Below are 21,040 nucleotides of genomic sequence, written 5' to 3'. Positions count from 1 at the left end.
GGGTGCAGAAAGCCTGCAATGTGTATTATTTTTCAAACAGCTGATAGATTTATAGTGGTAAATGGGTTCTTTTTCAGTCTCTTGATCATATTGTCTGCGACAAAGCAAACGTTACAAATAAAAACAAGAGCAAACTCAAGAGCATTTCGATGTTCTGTATTTTCAATTATGATTTTCAGAGAAATGAATCACTTGTCCTTTTTTCATTTGGAAACAGTTTTACTTCCCTTTTCCCCACTGGACATATAATTTTGATTTATAAACACAGCAATCTGGAGCAAAGGGAAGTTTTAAACACAGTACCTACTCCTGCTGAGGCCTAGTTTTATTTTGCTTAGAGTTTTCATTTTTATTTTTTTACATTTTTGAGATTAATTTTAGCTTTCTACTGTAGAGATTAAAAACACTGTTGCAGATGACATATTTTTCCCATTTCAGATTCACATAAGCCTAAGGTTTCATCTTGCACCCAAGGCCTCATTTTATAAACACGGTGAAGAGTTCTTCCAGTTAAAATGTGCTTTTAACTGGGATAAACCTGTCTCCCAATGTTAAGACTTATAAATCTTCTCCACAGTGCTATTTACAATCCAGCTACTGCATGCTTATTTTATTGACTATGAATGAATAAATCAGTTTTCCACATCACCCCATTCTCTTTGCTGATGTTTTGATTTGGTGTCTGTCCAAAAGTCTCTGATCATTGACACATGATTATAAAACCATGTCTCGCACTGAAAACTATTTGAGAAACAAGCAATGGAATTAACTTCTTTTAGATATTGTTTTACACTGCACATTTGAACTTGGGGATATACATTTTTCATAGGACTTAGTTCTGCTGGGCAGAACACTGATAAGACTGCAGAAGCCAAAAAGTTAAATGAGGGTTTTTTTCATCATTCATTACTTGGCTTGAGTTTCTGCAATACAGAATCTATGTCTTTAACTCAACTGGGGCTCTTTGAGTATATGCAGGTGTCTCTATCCTTTAAAGATTTTTAATCCTTTAAAAGAGTTTCATAGGTTTGTTATGATAAAATTGGGATTGTTTTTGTTGTTGTTGTTGTTTTGCACCACTCAGAGAAAAGGATTGGCCATCAAAGATTTACACTAGGCTTTGTTTTTTGTTCCATAAGTATCTAGGAAATCCAGAAAAGAATTTTCATTCACAACTTATGCTTGGTTTTTGAAAACAGCTTGTATAAATGCTGTGGGAGATCCCTAGAACTACTGGGAAACCTTTTATATAATATGATCAGAGACTGGCTTGAGTCTCAGCAATAGCATCTGTCATTCTTTTCTCATTACTTTAGGGAGAAAAGGGACTGACGTGAGCATTCTTAGATCAGGATCTACTCCTTTCCTTTGGAATTTTAAATTAGAGGGAACCTGCAGAGCACAGGCAGCATCTAGTGATGGAAATAACACAAAAACCAGCCTGGCAAGCCATTTGATCTCACAGGAAAAGAGCCCCTGAAAGCTGAGCATGGTGGAATTCAAACCCCATGTGAAGCTCAGTTTCAAAGCCAAAATCCAAATCTTATCCTACAGCTCATCCAGAGGTGAAAGGCCACTGCAGTGCAACATTTGGCAGTTCCCCTTGTAAAGCAGGTGTAACAGAGTTTGTAAATAAGGCTTCATATAAGCACATTGTAATCAAAAGAGGAAAAATGTCCTTTTTAATTTTAGGAAACATTAGATATCTGAAGGAATGTGGGATATGCTGAGACCAGCAGATGGGCTGCTTGTAAGATCTTGTTTTTATTACTCTTGATCTTGCAAAGATCGATGGTATCAGTATTGCCTACTCCAAACAACATGTCTTTTTGTTTATACTCAGCTAAGGCCTAAGCACCTCAAAAGGTTGCATTACATTTTCCTGAAACTAATTTCCTATATTTTTTGACAAGTACTATACTTGCCCACATTAGTCTTCAGATGACTTTCAGCCTTATTCCAAGGGAAGCAGATTTTGTCGTGCACTGACATGTGCTCCTGGCAATTGCAGCTTAATTACATTAAGCCCTTCATAACGTACTTGGAAAAGAAACCTGTGTCTATATCAATCACTGAAAGCACAGGAGATACTTCAACATCACATGGCTTCTTCGGGTCTTAGTGGCAGCAGTTAAGGTGTCAAGGAATTGGGCAGAATTCACCATGTAATTTCAAGAAAAGAGACATTTAATGGTAACACAGGATTGACTTGGGCTGGTGACACTGATGATTATATGCTGTCTCTGTCATTTCCCTTCTTCTCCTATACTGGAATAAAACATGGAAGAATATTTCGTTGGGATATTGTGCTGATCAGCCCCTCAGTGGCACCCTTGTTAAGGGTTATATCTTCCCTCTGTGGTTTGACTGCTACCCTAACTCTAACCCTTTTCCTGAATTGCCTCAGTTAGGAGCACAGTTGCACTATGGTCTCACTGTGTAATTTGGTGGTGGTTTAGTCAAAAGAGAAGTGAGGACAATTTCACTCACTTAAGATCTCAGTTGTCCTCTTTCCCTCTCTGCTGGCTTTGTAAAACAGTGACAAGGCACTTAGAGAAGCAGTGTCAATCATATTAATCTGGGCCTCTGTTTCGTACTCACTATTTTCCTGCAATAGCCATCAACAAAGAGCACCAAGGCACCAATAACACAGCTAAGAAAAACTAGAAACCAAGCCAGAGAAAGTCTAGCAATTGTCCATTGCAGAGAAAAAATGGGAAGACTCAAATTTTGAGGCAGATTACCTCTCTGAGGCTATTTTGGATGGTAAAAATTAACTCTGGAACGAGAGGATAGAACATTAAGTCCCAAAGAGCAGTAACAGACAAGACATTAGCTTGAACACCTCCTAAAAATAAAGAAAGAGAGTTTGTCCTGGAAAACACTGGCACCAGCGTGTGACCTCTTACGGAGACAGGGAGATACAGTACAGAAAGATAGTAAGGATACAACAAGAATGATGATATCACAAGTAAAGCAACAATTACAAGAAAAGCTGAAGACAAATGGTAAGGGAGCAATAGCAACAGATGTTTTCCCTTAAGGTCATAAATGAAAACAGAAATCCTGATGCACAGGAGCTTTTCCAGAGAAATACATCTATATCAGAGCACAAAACACTAGTGAAACCAAACCAAAGCACAGGACACAGAATGAAAGCAAAGCAGTCTCCTTTTTACAATGAGAGTTAGGGCAAACACCCAGGTAGCTGGTGATGCTCTGTTCTTTCAAGGGCAATGATCACATCTCTTCCCACCAAGACACAATGGGTTCTGGTGATGTCTTCATGATTGGCCATCACAAGGTTTGTCCCCAGGCAGTTGTTGTGCCATGCTGAGCTCAGCAGTAGGAAGCAGAGAGCAGGGAAGGGCAACAGCACTGACCACATAGGCAGAGGCAGAGAGCAGGGGTAGTATGAAGCACGGGCAGCTGGGTCCCCTCACCTGTACAGAGAGCTCTTGAAGCTACAAGTACGTTGGCTGAGCTCAACAAGCTTCGTACCACACCTTACTAGTGAGTGAAGAAGTGAGGCTAGAGAGAGCCCAGCAGGGGTGGGTGGCTGTGGCTCACAGGAGAATGCCAAAGCAGTCGCAGGATCACTGGTGGTGGGGAGAAGCCCCACAGGAGACACAATGGTACTTGCGCTGATTCTCTCCCTTAGACATCTGTAACTGGCCATCATGAAGGAGCTGAAGAGACCTTGGTTCTCATCCACAGTGTCTGTTCCTGTATCACTGTGATGCACATTGTGAAGCTCACCATACATTGTCATCATGGTTTATGTGCAGGCAGGTTAATACACCCACAGACCAGAGATAGCTAAAGTTTGAGATCCCAGTAATTCCCATTTTCCTTGTGGATTTTTCTGTCAAGTGCAACATGATTGCCACTTTGTGGGGCAATGCTCTGAAGCCAAATAGCCTCCTCTGATACCAGTCACCTTTAGTCCTCTAATCAATTAGCAAGAAGCTAAAGCATTCTCCAACCTTCCAACCATTGCTAGAGCAGGTTAACTCTTCCCTTCCCTGTCTCCCCCTGCCCACAGCTGCTGTCAGCCCATCCTCTCCAAGGGGCATGGGATATTGCTGGACCCCTGTGTGCTGCATCTTGGGCCATGAAGTGTGCCTTGGAATTCATAACAAATTGTATAAGAAGTGCCAGAGCAAAGACTGCTCTCCAGGGAATGCTGATATGTTATCCTAGCCTAGCAGGCAAGCGCACCGCTGGCAGCTGTGAGTGCATCCACAAACCTAACTTTCCACGTGGATGTCTGCTCTTTATTGAACATCCACATTTGATCTCTGCTCAGGAAAAATGCAGTGAAAAGTGCTTTCTCAGACCAAATCCTTTTCAAGCCTGACATTATCAGTTTGGAATATTTGCAGGGCTATTGGGTGTCCGGAAGAAGAAATGGCTGGGATCTGAGTGTACTGTTCAAGCCTAATCCAAACACCTCCTCAGATTTAATTCAGCCCATCAAGAAAGGTAATTTAGCACTTGGGGAAGATAGGGTTTGGAGCCTGCATTTGGCACACCAGCCAACCACCTCTGAATGGACCTTCCAGATGAGATATTCTATCACAAAAAAAACCCCCAAAACTAGTTCCTGGAGGTGTTAAGTGCAAAAGCATTCCTGAACCAATAACAAATAAAAAAATATCCCACTTTTGCCAGGAAAGAATAGTGTTCCGTTGCATTTTTCAAAATATTGTTTGCATAAATACCCAGGAAACAAGGAAAACAGGAAGGGAAAAAAAAAAAAGCACCACCAGTGTGATTTTCACAGTTCTGATAAACATGGTGCACATTGCAGAATAGCTCTGGATACCATCTGGTTGTGCAGTCAGTGCAGTACGTGCTTTGCTGAGCTCTGGACATACCTGTTGAGTACAGAGCTTTACGCTATGCAGCCTGACTGTCAATAGAAACCAGGAGGTGCATTGCACACATTTGGCCTATTGAAAGAGACAGTGAACACAATAAAGGGACCTAAGGGACTTAGCAGCCTGAGGCCCATTTTCAAAAGTGACTCCTTGTTGGCGATTCAGCTCAATGTCATGGCCATACCTTAAGAAGTTGCCACTCCTCAGCCAAAGCACTATAGCTGCCTTTGAATGCTGAGCTGAGAGCTCCCTACTCTTGTGCTGTCACTCTGCCCTCAGCAGTCTCACCACGGCCACGATGGACAGACATCCAGCACAGTCAGATTGTCAAGGAGCAGGTAGTAAATTGCTATGCTGCAGTAACTTGGCTCTGTGTGTCAATCACAGACTCCTGATTTGTTTCTGCACTGTACACATTTTGACCTTGGATAGCTTAAATGTTTTCTGCATATTTGGGGGGAGAGGCTAGAAAACCTGAATGCTCACAGTTTGAATCAATATGAAAACTGACCATGAGCATATTCATGAAACATTATAGCACTGTTATTGTGGGTTTCCAATGGCAGAACCAGGGATAAAACTGACACAAGATATAATTAAAGAAGAAGTTAAGGACTGGAAAAAAAATAATGGTAGTCAACACTGGTTTATGAACAATCAGCCTCCTTGGACTGACCTGATTTCATCCTCTGGTGAGATTATAAACTTGCTTGATAAAAGTAGCTGCATAAATGTAACAGGCGTTTTAAGGCTTTTGACTACTACTACATGACATCCAGGCTTCCAAAAATTACACAGTATCATACAGCATGTGATGTACTGAATGGTGTAAAGAGCCAACTAAGATCAGGGCCCAAAAAACAGTCATCATCATCATATATATGGGCATGGACTGCAGGGCTAGGTGCTCTGAACTCCTCTTTTGATTGCTCTGGAGAAATGGCTGACTGCAGAAATCTTTGTGTTTCAGGAAAAAGACCTTCCTAGATGTGTCATTAAATATCTGCAAACAATATCACTCACCTAGCCTCAAACTCAGTAGACTGGCAATTAAACTCTCCTTTAGATATTTCCAATTTGACTATTTTGGGGACACTGAAGAGACACTAGGATTCAGTTTCTCAGAAACTGGTTTGGGTTTGACTCTTAGAGCTGTCCTTCCTAAAATCTGAACTTCCCAAATTCAAACACTAATAGCATTTAAAAGCCATTCTGCAAAAATACATCTCCCTTGCTATTATAGTACCAGTGTACTGATGCCCCCCTGTTTTCTTTCAGTGATTTTTCAGTTTTATATACTTCCACAAAACACTTTTAAGCACATCTCTGTTCAATATTTTTGCAAAACATGGGAATCATTTACTTCTTTTATTATTTTTATTGTTAATTACAATGCAACCAAAAGTCCTTTTTTTTTTCCAGAGAAGAGAACAAGAGGCATCATGTGGTTTTATTTGAAGATTGTAAAAGTTCTTTGCCACTGGAGAAGGTAAACCACATCACCATTGTGAAAACTGGTGAGAATAATAGGAGTATAAACTAAAGTGAAAGAGAGAAGAGTGTTTCCACTGGGCACAGACTAGCAACCCAGAGAGCAATATAAAAATGAAAAACATTTTTTTTCTCAAGAAAGGTGGGTTTTTTCTGAAATGATTTTTATTCCTTGTTTCTGCAGCGGAAAAACTAGTTTAATAATCTGTAATGTTAATGTAATACAAATAAAAATTAATTTGTTAGTTAATATAGCTCCTTGTTTGCATTTCAATGCATTTTCAACCAGATTTTACTCTTTTAAGTTAAAAGCAGGAACTAAGTGGAAAGAAGGCAAAACTACAGATGACTGAGAAAGTATCATAAAAATCAATCAATCTTTGTAGCTTAAAATTTAGACAGAGTGTACATTTTATACGTTTAGGGGGAGGATAAAACAAGTCCTGGTTGTTATGCAATGTGTTTGAACGGCACAGAGTTTGTTCAAATCCAGTGACTAGAGAGATTCTACTTGATCCCTCAGAACATTAAAGGTTAGTGGCTGCTTCATTTGGTCAAGTATCGAGCAGCAGCCCAGGGTTCTAATGCATTGATTCTCCAATTAACTAATTCAATGAGGGCCTGGGGGGTATAATGATGGGGAAATGTTTATTTTCATGTTTGCATGCCCCAGGAGAAAGGGGGCATTGAAATGGGTATTGCAGTTACCTATCCAAAAGCATCCGTTTCCCTGGAGTATCTGACACACCACTATTTGTGTTCAACCTTGCAGTTTCTTCCACTGAGCACTAAACTGATTAAGACCCTTTGTTTCAAAAATCCTCTTCTTCTCTGTCTGCCTTTACAACACGAACCATCTTAAGTGCTGTGCTGTGCCCCATCAGACAACACCTCAAACAGAAAGCCTTCTTGGTTCAGAGATGTGACCTCACATCAACTCACCAATACCCATGGCGCAGCTGTGGCACCCTCACATCAGCTAGCATTCAATATTTGAACCAAATCTTTCTCCATGTAACTGCTGCTGGAGATTTAAAGTGTTTCTGCTTTCCCTCTCACATCCCTATGAGCTAACCACATACTCTTGCTACTGCTGTCCTGCAACTGCCTTGAAAACAAAAGAAAAAAAAAAAAAAGAGAGATCAGAAATCCCCTAACTAATTTTATCAGCTAGAGAGCTGGCAAGCAGAAGTGTATGTGTTGAAGAACTGAAACAGGTGTGGTTTGAGCATTTTCCACATTTGGTCTGGGCAAAAATATGAACAGACGGTATTAATTCCACCACACTGATAATTGGGGCTTGGAATCCGTTATCTGAAATAGAATTTCTTGGCAGAATTCCTCACATACTCAAAAAATTATAATGATGTTTTTCTTTCTTTCCTTTTTGTGTGTTTTGGTGTGTTCCATTTCATTAGAAACATTTTTTCTAAATGCACTGATTTGTCTGTGAATTTTATCAAAAATTTATGTTTGTTTAGTGTGCTTTACATCTGAAAACACCCCAGCCCCTCCCTGAAACAATGTGCTGGGTCCCATGGCTCGATCTCAAACAAATGCCCCACTAATCAGTTTGTATCTCTGTGTGTGTGAGTGCCTCTGTGCTTGTACACCTGCCTACAGCATCTGCAACACAACCAGGTTTGTTGCACTCGTGCAGTAAGAACAAACTATTGTTACCAGCATCATGGAACGTAAGCATAAGAAACTATCTAGAAACCATTTTCGGGAGCCAGGAGTGACTGTAGCTTGGTAGGTAAACCAGGCGGTGTGATGTCTCATTGTCTGGTTGCTTGACCAAGTAATTTTCTCTGCCATCTTTTTTGATGCTGCATGCTGCTGAGCACCACACGCAGTGGAGAACTTGATGGCCCTAACTTAGGGAGGGACTGCAGGGCACTGGCAGCACAAGATTTAAGACAAGGATGAAGTGAATAAAGGATTCGTGTGGCACTACACATGGCTGATTCTGCCTTTCTCTTATTCTCCACTCCTTCTACCCTGTGCAAGCCTCCCACAACTATCCTAATCCTGGTCAGACACAAAATTCTTGTCAAGAAAATTACACCTAGTCTGTGTCTGCAGCATTTATGTTACTCGTGGATGGTATAGATGATATGCTGTATGGTGTGATGACTATATCCTACTCATTTCTGCTCACTGGAGGACATGACGTTCTCCTTTTCTCAAATTCATCCAAAGACCCTTTCAAGACTCACTGCTTCCACAGTGCAGTAATCTGTCCGACTAATAAAGCTCACAAGCATGCTCATAGCAGTGCCGTGTAAGTGAAAAAGTCAGTGGAAAAATAGTCAGCTCTTAGAGCAGGGATTAGACTTTCCCCTTACATGACCTATCTCTTTGGCCTCTAGATCAGCCTAACTCTTGAACTCCCACACTCTCACTCTTAAAACAAACCTCAGCGCCTTTGTTGAGGTTGCTCTCAGTGTCTAGGAGGCACAGGTTTAGAGGAAAGCACTCAGTGGAGGTCCCCTAGTTTTCTTAAGTGGTCTGCACACCAACCCATTGGCTATAAGAACAGGAGAATTGTTTTAACTGTGTTTTAGAAAAAAAAAAGGTGGTCCATTTCTCTTGTGAAAGACAAGGTTTGCTTCTGAGTTTCAGACACTAGCTCCCAAATGGACAGATGGCCTCTGTGCCGAGCCAAGTTAGAGATCAAGGTTTCAGCTCCACAGTCTGTGATCTGTGTGTGGCCTTTCACCAAAGCTGGGGCTTTAGGGCTCACAGAAACCAGTCAAAGCAGCAGGATGTTCGTAGATTTACAGATACTCAAGAAACATGGTTCTTCAGACCTAAACTATGTTTCAGTGGTTTCTTCCTCTTACATTTTTCTGTAAGGAAAAATAGTACAGCAGTAGTAAATTATCTTTGGGGTTTGGGGTTTAGCTTTTTTTCCCCCTATTTCACCAGTTATTCTTTGGTAAATAAGACCTTATAGTTTAAATAGCCAAATTGAAGTTTATACTTGAGATGATGTTTTTCCCAACCTGAAGTCTGAATATTTGAGACATGGGTTTTGTATCCCAATACTTGTCATGATTCTAAGAGCTCTATAAACATTACATTTCCATCCTATTTGATCTCAAACTTCTCAGCTCATTTCTGGAGTTCTTGAAATCCTCGTATTACAGCTCTCATTTTCAGCAGTATCATTCATTGTGATGTAAGTGTGAGATCCAGACTCACTTCCTTTTAGGTCTTCTCCTTCTTAACATCTTCTGCACCGTTTCGTTAATTTAATGCTCTTTGGTTTTCCTTTCAGATTCGCACTGATTTCTCTGTGCTTGCTTTGGTTACAGTTCCCAGCCGCAGTACTCTCCTCCCTGGCTGAATTCAGCTCCATCGATACAACAATGCCTGTCAATCATTTCTACTCAAACTCAGCTTCTTGGTAGCAGGTCCCGTAGGAAAAACCAACAGTAAGTGAAGGGAGCTCTCAATGAAAAGCTAGACCACGTTTATTTCTGCACGTACAGGCTCTGGTGACCTTTCTCATTTGTTGGCCAAACAGAATACACTGGAAAGCCCGTCATCCATAGATGGCCAAAGGATACGGACGTATTCAAAGGCAGCACTCAGGAAGGGTGCGGTAATGCCAAAGGCCTAATGCAGTGCTTTACAGCTATGAAATCCCAGCAGTTTCTGCCAGCTGTAGCAGGACTCCACTGTGTGGGCGCCAAGCCGCGGGGCCACACACAGGCTCCATGGCTCAGCACCCACACAGCCATCACTGTTTTAAAAAAAGTGGAAAGAAAGAAAAAAAAAATGCTGAATCAGACTCTCAGAGCCTAACCAAAAAACATGCACATAAACGATAATTTTTATTATAAAAACTCTGGTTTGGAACAGAGATATTGTAGAAAAGTTGGAGAAGAGGGGAAATATTCCTAGTGTTAAAAGCAAGCTAGAGTTCATGGCGTTTGACCACAATAGTTTTCTTGGCTGCTATGGTTCTATGACTGATTTAAGAGGGTTTAAGGTTAATAAACCATAGTTGCATGTTATTATCTGTGCCCTTCTTGCACTTTCCCTAGCAATGCCATTTATTCATAGATTTATGATGATCACCATAGTAGTATAGAGACTATGTATTTTTTAGGAACATTTTCTGGTGGAGGGGAAAAAATGAGAGTGCAGGGGCTGAGAGAGAGAGAGAGATTTGTAGCCTGAAGTGCTGCTACATCCAGGTCATAAAAGGCATTAGTCCATAACCTGGCCCAAAACCTAGAATGCACAAAATAAAAAAGCAACAAAACCACCACCACCACCACCCCCCCCATCACCTAACTAGCATGACCATAAGGAATATATTCAAATGTAACAAAAAGCATTGCTGGTCTCAACATAATTGGGTCGCAAAAAGTGCAGGTAAGTAGAAGAAGAAATAGCAAAATTTAAAAGTCATCCCATGACAAAAGAGGTAGCCTTTGCCTTTAATAGATTCCACAAATTATTTCTTAGGAGAAAAAAATAGGGGTGTGCTTTTTTCTTTTAGTCTTTCATTGCTTCAAGACTTTAAAATCCTACTGTAAAACCTGAAGGATATTAATCTGTCATAAATAGTTTATAATATAAATGACAGGAAGATGATCTACAACAGTGTTAAACCGCAGAATAATTATTAATTATTAAAGCCTCAGCTCCAAAATATTCTGAAGGAGTTTTCCTGCTTTCTGTTAGGTCAGGAAGAGAAAAAGTAAGAAAGAAAGAAAAGCCTATAGTCCGTTTCCAGTCTCTCATGCTTTCTGAGCTGAACTCTGCATACAAATCTATATTTGTAAGACACCCTCATCTACCAGTTAATCAAAGCCCTGGAAATTCAAGGAAACCTGTGTTTATGGAAATCTGGCATTTCTGTAAAGTTTTGAATGAGAGCTAAATAGAGCAGTTCATCTCATTGAAACTAATGGCTTCTGCCAAGTGGTTTTGCAGTTCTGGGTCTTCTGGCACAGTCAGCATTTAGGAATTCATTTATGAGCTGGGTTAGCTGGAGACTCTGGAATTCAAATTTATGTCTAAGACTTAGTGGTTTATTCCTGATAGGTCTCTAAAGAAATTGTAATCAATTTACCAAACTTGGACTTTGTAATATGCAGAGTAGAAAGCTAGCTGTTTTGTTTTTTTCTTTTCATGATTTAGGGTTTAGGATTTATTTTTTTTTCCTTTCCCCGGTGGACAATTGCAAACTGTACACATGTACATTGTGTAGCTGAAGGGGGCTTTTTAATCACCCATTCATACTTGCTTTTGAAAAAGCTTTGTCCTTGTGCTCTTGACTCGACTTCCTACGGGCCTGATCCTGCTCCCGATGAAAGTGCTTGCCTTTTCCTCTGGGGGAACAGATTTGTACTGCAGATGAAGTCACAGTTGCACATAAAAAAAACAGAGAAAAGTGTGGCTTGTCACATGAGTTGATTTCATTTCAATCAGTGTCTGCATGAACACGCAGTCGGACTCTATTAAGTGCTTGTTTGGTTTGCTTAAAAATATATGTCTCCGGGAGCTGGCCAGCATATTTGAATATTGGCTTTTTTTTCTGAGTCATAAAAACCTCAACATTTTTAGCAAGCACTGAACAAGAATTGCTCTACCCTTTCAATGCAACTATAAATTTGCTCCTTTTTTCCCCTTTTAGAACTCCTTTGAAGAACTCATTGAATAAATTAACAACTTGGAAAGCTGCCTGCCGTTTTTGTTGGCTTTGGGTTTCTGGGAGTTGCTTGGTAAACAAAAGTCAATGGATTCAAACAGTAACAAAGTAATTTAAATGATTAATCAAGTGTTAAAACTAGCTTAACCTCTCCTGTTTTACAAACTCTGTATCACCCTCACTAAACTAATAGAGGAATAAGACACCCGTCTGGAAATCTCATCTGAAATATTAGATTGAGAATCAAAAATTCAGCCAAGCAGTGTGGTTTGTAGGGATATCCTGGCGGATAATAAATTGCATTAATCTTACTTAAATTTTCCATCTAAATCATGTCTTGAGACCATATTGCACTGAGGGGAATGTGCCTAGCTTTGAATGCATTGTGCTACTGAAAAGGTTATTAAAAGGGAAAAAAAACAGATAATGACTTTTCTTGTTTTTCTTCTGACTACTTTTTCCAATATTGAGGAACCTATGTTCTGGCACCTAATGAAGAAAGTCTGCTTTCTCCTGCCAGTGCTTATGTTTTCTAATAGAAGATAAGAAGCTCACATATTCAGAACACTTAAGACATTTTTTATTTTTTTTTCTGGCAAGAAATTATATGTGTGGACAAAAATAACCTCAGAGTTTTCCCAGCATCGTCAGAGCTAAGTACTTTCCTCAACTTTCTCATTCAGAAGAATTCTACTTTTCCAGTTGCACGTAGTATGAAAACAATATTGGAAAAGCTCCCCTGGGTTTTTCATCAGTATGCAAATCTGAAAGAAGTCTGGAGGTTATGAAGTTATGCCCATCTTTTCTGCTTCTGTCCACTGTCTACCACACCAGTGTCATTTCACAGAATCACAGAATCACTGAGACAGAAAAGATCTTTGAGATCATCAAGTCCAACCATACCCATCCTCTACTAAAACATATCCCTGAGCACCTCATCTACCTGTCTTTTAAATACATCCAGGGTCGATGACTCAACCACCTCCCTGGACAGCCTGTTCGAGTGCCTGATAACCCTTTCCAAAGGGGTTAATCCAAAGATTAGACTTTTTCCAAATGTCTAATTTGAACCCACCCTGGCACGGCTTGAGGCCATTTCTCCTCGTCCTTTCACTTCAGTGAAGAGACTAACACCCACATCTCTACAACCTCCTTTCTGGTAATTGTAGATGGTGATAAGGTCTCCTCTTGGCCTCCTCCAGGCTAAACCACCCCAGATCACTCATCTGCTTCTCGTAAGTTTTGCTCTCCAGCACCTTCACCAGGACCTCGATGTCTTTCTTGTAGTGAGAGTCTTAAATAAGTCTTAAATGAAATAAATGATGTTACAATGAAAGGAAGAGTTGCTTAAAAGGAAAACCCCTTGGAAATTGAGAGTGGTGCTCTCAGCCACACCAGTGGGTGTGAAGCAGAGCTCTTGAAGCTGATGGAGGGGACCATACTGACGTTCCAAGCACATATTAGCACATGCTTGGATTGGGGATGTGATCGCCTGGTGCAACCCTGGGGCTCTCACTCAACACAAGCAAGTGGTAAGGGGTGATGCCAGTGTAGCAATGAGGAGACTAAGCCAGCTGATGTCCAAGAACGCTGCTTACACTGGGCTTTGGCATTTGCCTGAGGTCCCTAATGCAGCTAATGGATGAGTAAGTAGAAATTATTTACTTATTAAAAGGGAGCTGGCTGATGCCATTGCAAGACCTCTCTCAATTATTTCTCAACAGTCTTGGCAATCTAGAGAGGTCCCAGTTGACTGGAAACTGGCAAATGTTTTCCCAGTTTTCAAGAAAAATAAGAAAGAAGACCCTGGTAATTACAGACCTGTCAGTCTCACCTCAGTGCCTGGTAAAATTATGGAGAAAATCATAGTGGGAGTTATTGGAAAACACCTAAAGTCACTGGTCACAGCCAACACGGGTTCAGAAGAGGAAGGTCCTGTCTATCATTTTATGACCAGGTCACCCAGCTGGTTGACCAAGGGAAACCAGTTGATGTTATTGGTTTGGATTTCAGTAAGGCTTTCAATACCATGACTCACAGTATTTTGCTGGACAAAATGTCTGGCATACACCTAGACAAAGCCATAATGTGTTGGATGGGCAATCAGCTGATGGGTCAGGTCCAGAAGGTGATGGGGGTTACATCTGGCTGGTGACTAGCCACTAGAGGGGTTCCCCAGGGCTTCATTTTAGGCCCAGTTCATCTTAATATTTCCATAAATGACCTGAACTTAGGACTAGAGAGTGTGTGCTGATGACACTAAATTGGGAGGAGCTTTTGACTCCATTGAGGGTGGAGAAGCCTTGCAGAGAGACCTAGACAGATTAGAGAGCTTGGCAATCACCAACAGCACGAAGTTTAACAAGGGCAAGGGATGGATTCTGCACCTGGGAAGGGGCAGCCCTGGCTGCATGTACAGACTGGGGGATCAGACACTGGAGTCCAGACATGCTGAGACGGATTTGGGGGTCTTGGTGGATAGCAAGTTAAACATGAGCCAGCAGCGTGCCCAGGCAACCGTATCCTGGGGTGCATCAAGCACAGCATGGCCAGCCAGTCCAGGGTGGTGAATGTCCTGCTCTACACAGTGCTGGTGCGGCCTCACCTTGAGTTCTGTGTGCAGCTTTGGGCGCCACAGTACAAGAGGGGCACAAAGCTATTAGAGAGTGTCCAGAGGAGAGCAACAAGCATGGTGAAGGTTCTGGAGGTCTTATGAGGAGAGGCTGAAGTTCGTTGGTTTGTTCAGCCTGGAGAGGAGGAGGCTGAGGAGACATCTCAATCACAGTCTATGGCTTCCTGACAAGGGGCAGTGAAGGGGTAGGTGCTGATCTTCTCTCTTTGGTGGCCAGTGATAGAACCTGAGGGAGCAGCATGAAGCTGCGACAGGGAAGGTTTAGGTTGGATATTGGGAATAGGTTCTTTACTGGTGGTCGGGCACTGGAAAATGCTCCCCAGGGAAGTGGTCATAACTCTGAGCTTGACTGAGTTCAAGAAGCATCTGGATAATGCACTCAGTCACATGCTCTGACCTTTCTGGCCCTGTGTGGAGCCAGGGGTTGGACTTGATGACCCTTATGGGTCCCTTCGAACTCAGGAGATTCTATGACTCCATGATTCTAAACTGAGGAAGAAACTGCTGCCAGTTGGCACTAGAAGCACTGTAGATGTGTCGTTGGTGCAGGACACAGTCATGACCATGTTTCTATCCGGACACGCAGGAGGGGAAAGAGAGGTTATGGAAGCAGTAAGTCCACAGAAATCAGCAGGATGGGGCCTGATGTGCTGGTTAGAAGAGGCAGCATTGTGGCTGTTGCCAAGGCTGTTCACAGAAAGATGCAATTATCACCAAACACATCAGCAGCCACATCATTCAGGGCCGAGAGGAGGATTATTTCCAAAGAGTGTTACACAATATTATGCAATATCGTGCTGATGAACTATTTTGTTCTCTCCCAATGAAAATTTGGCCTTGGAGGCACTGAAAAGTTTTCAGCGGCTTCTGACAGTCCTCAGTCCCAAGTCTTAGGGCACTGTGGAAACAGGCATACCGTGAAGGAGAAGGAAACAGTCTCTCTGGTGCCCCAGAACCCACCTGGCTGCAGGTCTGATATGCATGGTCCAGCAGTGCCTAAGGAGGGATAGACATGTGTCTCAGCTCCCTCTACACATGCTGTGCCCACCTCCTCCCAGCTGCGGTTCTGGAGCCCTGGGCTAACCATCTGTGTGAGGGTTAGTTCCTCCTGAAAACGTGACTCCTGCTGTATGTCCCACGATGGTATGTGAGGACCGTGCCTGCTTTCGCAAATGCTATCAACTCTGCAAACACTGCGGTCGTCATGGCAAAGGATATGCTGACTTCTCAAAGCCCTGCAAGAAGGGCTGTTCCCAAAAATGTTTTTGACTCTTTCTGCAGCATCAAAAGCCCAAGTATGTCAGATCTGTTTTCCATGGTGCAAATTGGTTTTGCACAACTATGAAAACACTGAACCAGCAAATTCTTCTTGGGAAACAAATTCCCATTAAAATCAGTGAGGCAAGCTTCCCACTTGTTTTTATGACATTTTGTTATATATTAAACAGCCTTGTGAAAATAAAATATTTCAGATGTTATTTAGAAGCCTGAGTACATTAATATGCTGCTGTTAAGTCACAAATCAAACATAAAAATTAGTCATCTGATCTTGAAGTCTTACACAATTACTGCAGTCATCTCCAAATTGATTTCTTAAACTTTAGTAAATCAAAATTAAAGTTATGCTTCAGAGGTAGTAAATACATTCAAGGCACCTTTAATTCTTCCCTGAAGTCCAGGCACACAGAAGGAGAAAACAAGGTGTAATTTAAAAACAGTGAAGCTTTTAAAAATTAGTTCATCCTCATTTAGGGTCATAAGCTCCAAAAGAGAAGTCTGACTTGATTTTAGGAGAGGATTCATCTTGCCTGGGTAGTTTTGCCCATCTTGTTTTCCCCATAATGCATTTGGATTGGCTGTGAATGCAGCCTTAACTGGATATACTACTTGAGTTATAGTAATGATATGACTGTGTTGGGCTGTTCATCCTTTGAGTATGGGTATATGTTCTTAGGCTTCGTTTTGATATAGGGCTTTGTCCTTTTTCTTGTCCGGGAAGGTATCATGGATATACACCTGAACTTTTACAAAAATTCAGCAAATTCTGATTCAGAATTAGAATTTATCCCCTTAAGAATAACACCATGAGTTGGACCTCATAGCCAAGCCACCTCCAAGCTTTCATCCTGTGTTTGGGATCATCTCCTCTTTGTCACGGCCAGGAGGAGCAGCAGGAATGCTTTCCATGTCTCAATCTCCTGCGCATCAAGTTTCGGGGTACGGTACCAGCATGCAGCCAAAGTCATTACCCAGCACTGGGGAGTTCCACCTCTTTTCCATCTGGCATCTTTGTGAATGGTGCTCCCAGCCCTGTCCCCGGGGAGCAGTGCATGGTTTGGGATGTGTACAGGGAACTCAGCTCCCTCACATCTAGTGGCACGGATAACAAAGCTCCCATTGATCCCCAGGCCACAGGATCAGCTTCGTGCAGGCTTAAATTGCTCATCTGTTTTTAATGCCAAGAGCAATTTGTTTTCTTTATGGACAGCATGGTTGCAAAACCGTGTTGTTTAAGATTAAACTTCTCTCATCTGGACAATGGCAGCAACAACAACAACAAAGAAAAAGCTTTTGAAAATAATGAAAAAAAATCAAGTAACTTTTTTTTCCTTTTTTCTTTTTTTTTGTATAAAAATTACATCCAGGCATCCAGGCTGACCACAAATGCCAAGTTTGTGCTTGATGCATTTTTAACTGGTTGAAATATTATTTCTAAATAAACAGAGTTTAAAATGGAAATTCTGACGAGGCTTTGACTATATAGCTATTACTATCATGTTAAATCATTGTTATTGTCCTAGTGGTGTCAGTGCATAGCTACAATTGCTTGTGAAACGATGAAAGCTCAAACCCAAAAAAACAGCTTCTCATATAAACTTTAGAGTATTCAGCTAGAGGAGAAATACACCCACCAAACATTTTAGCATGAAGTCATACTGGATTTGTTATAATGAACAAGTTATTAAACATAGCTTCTCTCCTAAATCATTTAGATACTGTACAGCTATTCAAGGAACTCTGATTTATTTTGAGTACCCGCACCTTACCTACTGTGTGGTGATTTGAAAGAATGTTGCCCACACTTATTTCTGCCCAAACTTATTTTGGTTTTTTTTAAATTTTAACTGGGATCTTTCAACAGGAATTTTTTTAAGGGGTGCCAGCTATTTTTAATAAGTTTCAGCAAGGCATCACTGGTTAGATTTGGTTTATATCATTTATTCGGGTATTAGCACATTTGCAAACCATGGAATTAACTCAGTGAAAGCACGATCGTGGTAATAAAACTGGACCAGGCAGAGTTCTAACTGTAGAGCTTTTTTTTGTTTCTCACGTGGACTCACAGATATTTATTAACAAATTCACACTCTTCTCATGTACTGTCACCATGCAGCATCTCTCACAAGTATTTATGACGGTGTCCTCCAGCTCCTACATAGAGTATTCATGCAAGCAGTAAGTAGGAATGCCCTCTAGCAGGAATGCTAAGAGACCTAGTCACTGAGAAGCGCCACACACCAAGGGGAAGAAAAACAAAAGCTTCTGCCCCAACAGTCTCCCTGTGATGCCTGCTGATAGCTCAGATCCCCACCACACTGGGCATGGGAACTGGGATCCACATCTGGCATGGAAACCTGCTGTTCCTCCAGAGACAGTGATGGTGCATGTCCTTCAGCATCAGCTCCTGGCATCTCCACTGTGAACACACACACGCACACAAAACAGAAGAAAATTATGTGCCCAAATATCTGCACAGGCCACAGATTTTCAAACTATCTGCAGGTTTAAGCACTTCTTTACCATTAGCAGCCAAATCACACTGTCTGCCCAGCTCCTTGCTGCCGCCTTTTAAAATCCATCACAAACAGATGTTGCCCGTTGGGATGCTGATTCTGGGAAAAACCGAAAGAGAAGAAACAAACCAGCCTTGGAGTAAGTATCTGCTGTTATCTGTCTTGCTCTAAGTGCCTAGCTGCAGCAAGCATGTGTAAGCTAGCCACCCTGCTAAGGTGCTTGTTGTGCAAACTCATCATTTTAAGTGGAACGCTGACAGGGGGTTATTTATGGAAACCCCTGCTTAAGGAACACGTGTATATGCCTAGTGCAGCACATGGGAGGACACAGGCACCGCTGTCAGAGTCGAACCCATTCAGCAGGCTTCTTGCAAAGCCAGTCTTTTCGTCTCGGAGGCACAGTGGTTTGAAGGGTACTTGGCAGTAGCTTGAAAGCTCACTTTCTCATCTAATCACTGGAGAAATGACTGTGGTGTCCAGGTGTTACAGCTGGACAGTTTGTCTTTCTCTGTACATTGCTGCTTCCTTCCTGAGATAATAATGAAACAATATTGGCCTGTTGCGATGACCACTAGCAGGAAATTTTCTTCCCCTTCTCTGTCAGCCAGTTCTTATTTCTTGCCAGTTCTGTCTCCCTGAACTTACCACGCTACATCCCTCCTCTCATCTGAAATTAATGGTCTCTGTGAGGGCAAGAGAAGGGGTCCAGTGCCTGGTTGCCCCTGCTGCGTGTCAATTGCAAGCCAAGGCAGAGCACAGATGGACAGTACTCCTTGAACGTCCTCAGCTCCAGAGACAGACTGGCAGAGAGGTTTGGAACAGAGAAGGGAGAAATGTGGAGAAACTAAAACTCCCTCCAGCCCTTCATAACCCAGTACTTTTAGTACCCCTCACTTGGAAACCAGCACTTCTGGTCACACGGTACCAGTCACGGCTCTGCAAACAGCAGCCCCCAAGTACTCCAAAACTGGCATGTCTCTTGGCCAGGAGCATCCATGCTGCTGGGAGGCTTCCCTGGAGCAGGCTGCAGCTCAGGAAAAATCTGAACCAGCTGGCCTACTTGAAGTGTCACAACTGTGATGGCAGGCAGAGAATGTCGGTCCTCAACTCTGTTTTTCCACAGAACATGAGCATGGTCACAGGCTTGAGGTATAAACCTCCTTGGGTACCAACAGAAAACTCCTTGGCGCAGGATGCAGGGTAGCCTGAGTCCCTAGACCCCTTGCACACCATAATTTCATTTTAGCAAGCTGTCTGTCAGCCCGTGGATGAATTGTCTAAAATCTCTGAACCTTGTGGCTTGCTGACCTGGATACCTTTAAAAAGTGCTTACTTCCAAAGGTGCTGGCATCTGCAGTTTTCTCAGAAGTTATTTCTTCTAAGGGTTTTTTTTTTTCCCTAACTGAATATTTTATTACTTCATTAGTTCAGTTTTTCAGCAATTCAGTCCTCTAATATTATTAAAAGAAAAAGGTGATGCTCTGAACAAGGCAGAGATAGAAAGCAAAACCCCCAAAATGCAAGGGGAAAAAATGAAAGAAGCTGAATTTCCAATAGCTCAATTTCAGCTTATTTTAGTGAAATGATCCAAAAGTTGATTTTCTCTTTTACGGATACAAAGAGAAAAAAACAAGTTCCGAGTTCTCATTAGCGTGGTGCTATTCATGAGATCTCTGGCTCTTACCGCTTTTGCTGGAGCCTAAGTACGAAGCTCAGAGAGGTGCTGAGTGAAAACATGCTTTTGTGAGCAACAAGGCAATTAGGAGTAGGTTTGGTACAGATCTAACTTTGGCTGGATGGCTGCTGCATTGCAGAGCGTTTTTCCCTTGTCCCACAGCAATGAAATTCTTCTCCACCAAACTTCCCATCTTTTGGGTAATCCAGGCTCAGTTTTAAACCCGTCTGCGACATTACTGGGCAAAACTAAAACCTACGGTTGAGACACCTCTGAACTCAGAGACAGGCTAAATACATGTATGGACCTAGCTTTACAGTTAGGACACGTCGGTGGCCCCCATCATCAAAATACATTGTTGTTTGTAATAGCTGAGGGAGAGGGTTTCACCCCCAGGTCCAAGGGCACTTTACAAGAACGGACATACTGTCTCTCCTGTTCTGAAAATGAGGAAACCAAGGCACAAGGCGACTTGTTTCAAGCCACTTATCTTAACGTCCCTAGCCCAACAGTCATTTTGGTGGGTCACACTCAGCCCACATCTAGGAGTCCTGTGCAGGCAATAAAGCTGCAGCTCTTTATTTAAATTAGTGCTGTGAGGGCAGCCTGATTTACAGACATCTTCTGCTGCTGGGGTCAAAAATTAAGTCACTTTTCAGCTGAGGGGGCAGACCTGCCAACTGTAATTAAAAGCTTTCCTTTGAAATATGTGTCAGACTTTACACATAGTGAAAAGTGCTTCTTACAATATGAGCTTTCAGGCTGCTGCGCTGAACAACATACATGTGGCTAACCACTTCTCTGTTGGGTCTCAACAGCATCTGTTCCTTTGCCAACATTTTACTGGCATTCCACCGAAATCAGTGTAGCGTGCAGTTCTGCCAGGTAGGGCCA

Source organism: Gallinula chloropus (assembly GCF_964237585.1).
Source record: "Gallinula chloropus genome assembly, chromosome: 3".
Classification (NCBI taxonomy): domain Eukaryota; kingdom Metazoa; phylum Chordata; class Aves; order Gruiformes; family Rallidae; genus Gallinula; species Gallinula chloropus.
This window is presented reverse-complemented; position numbering follows the sequence as displayed.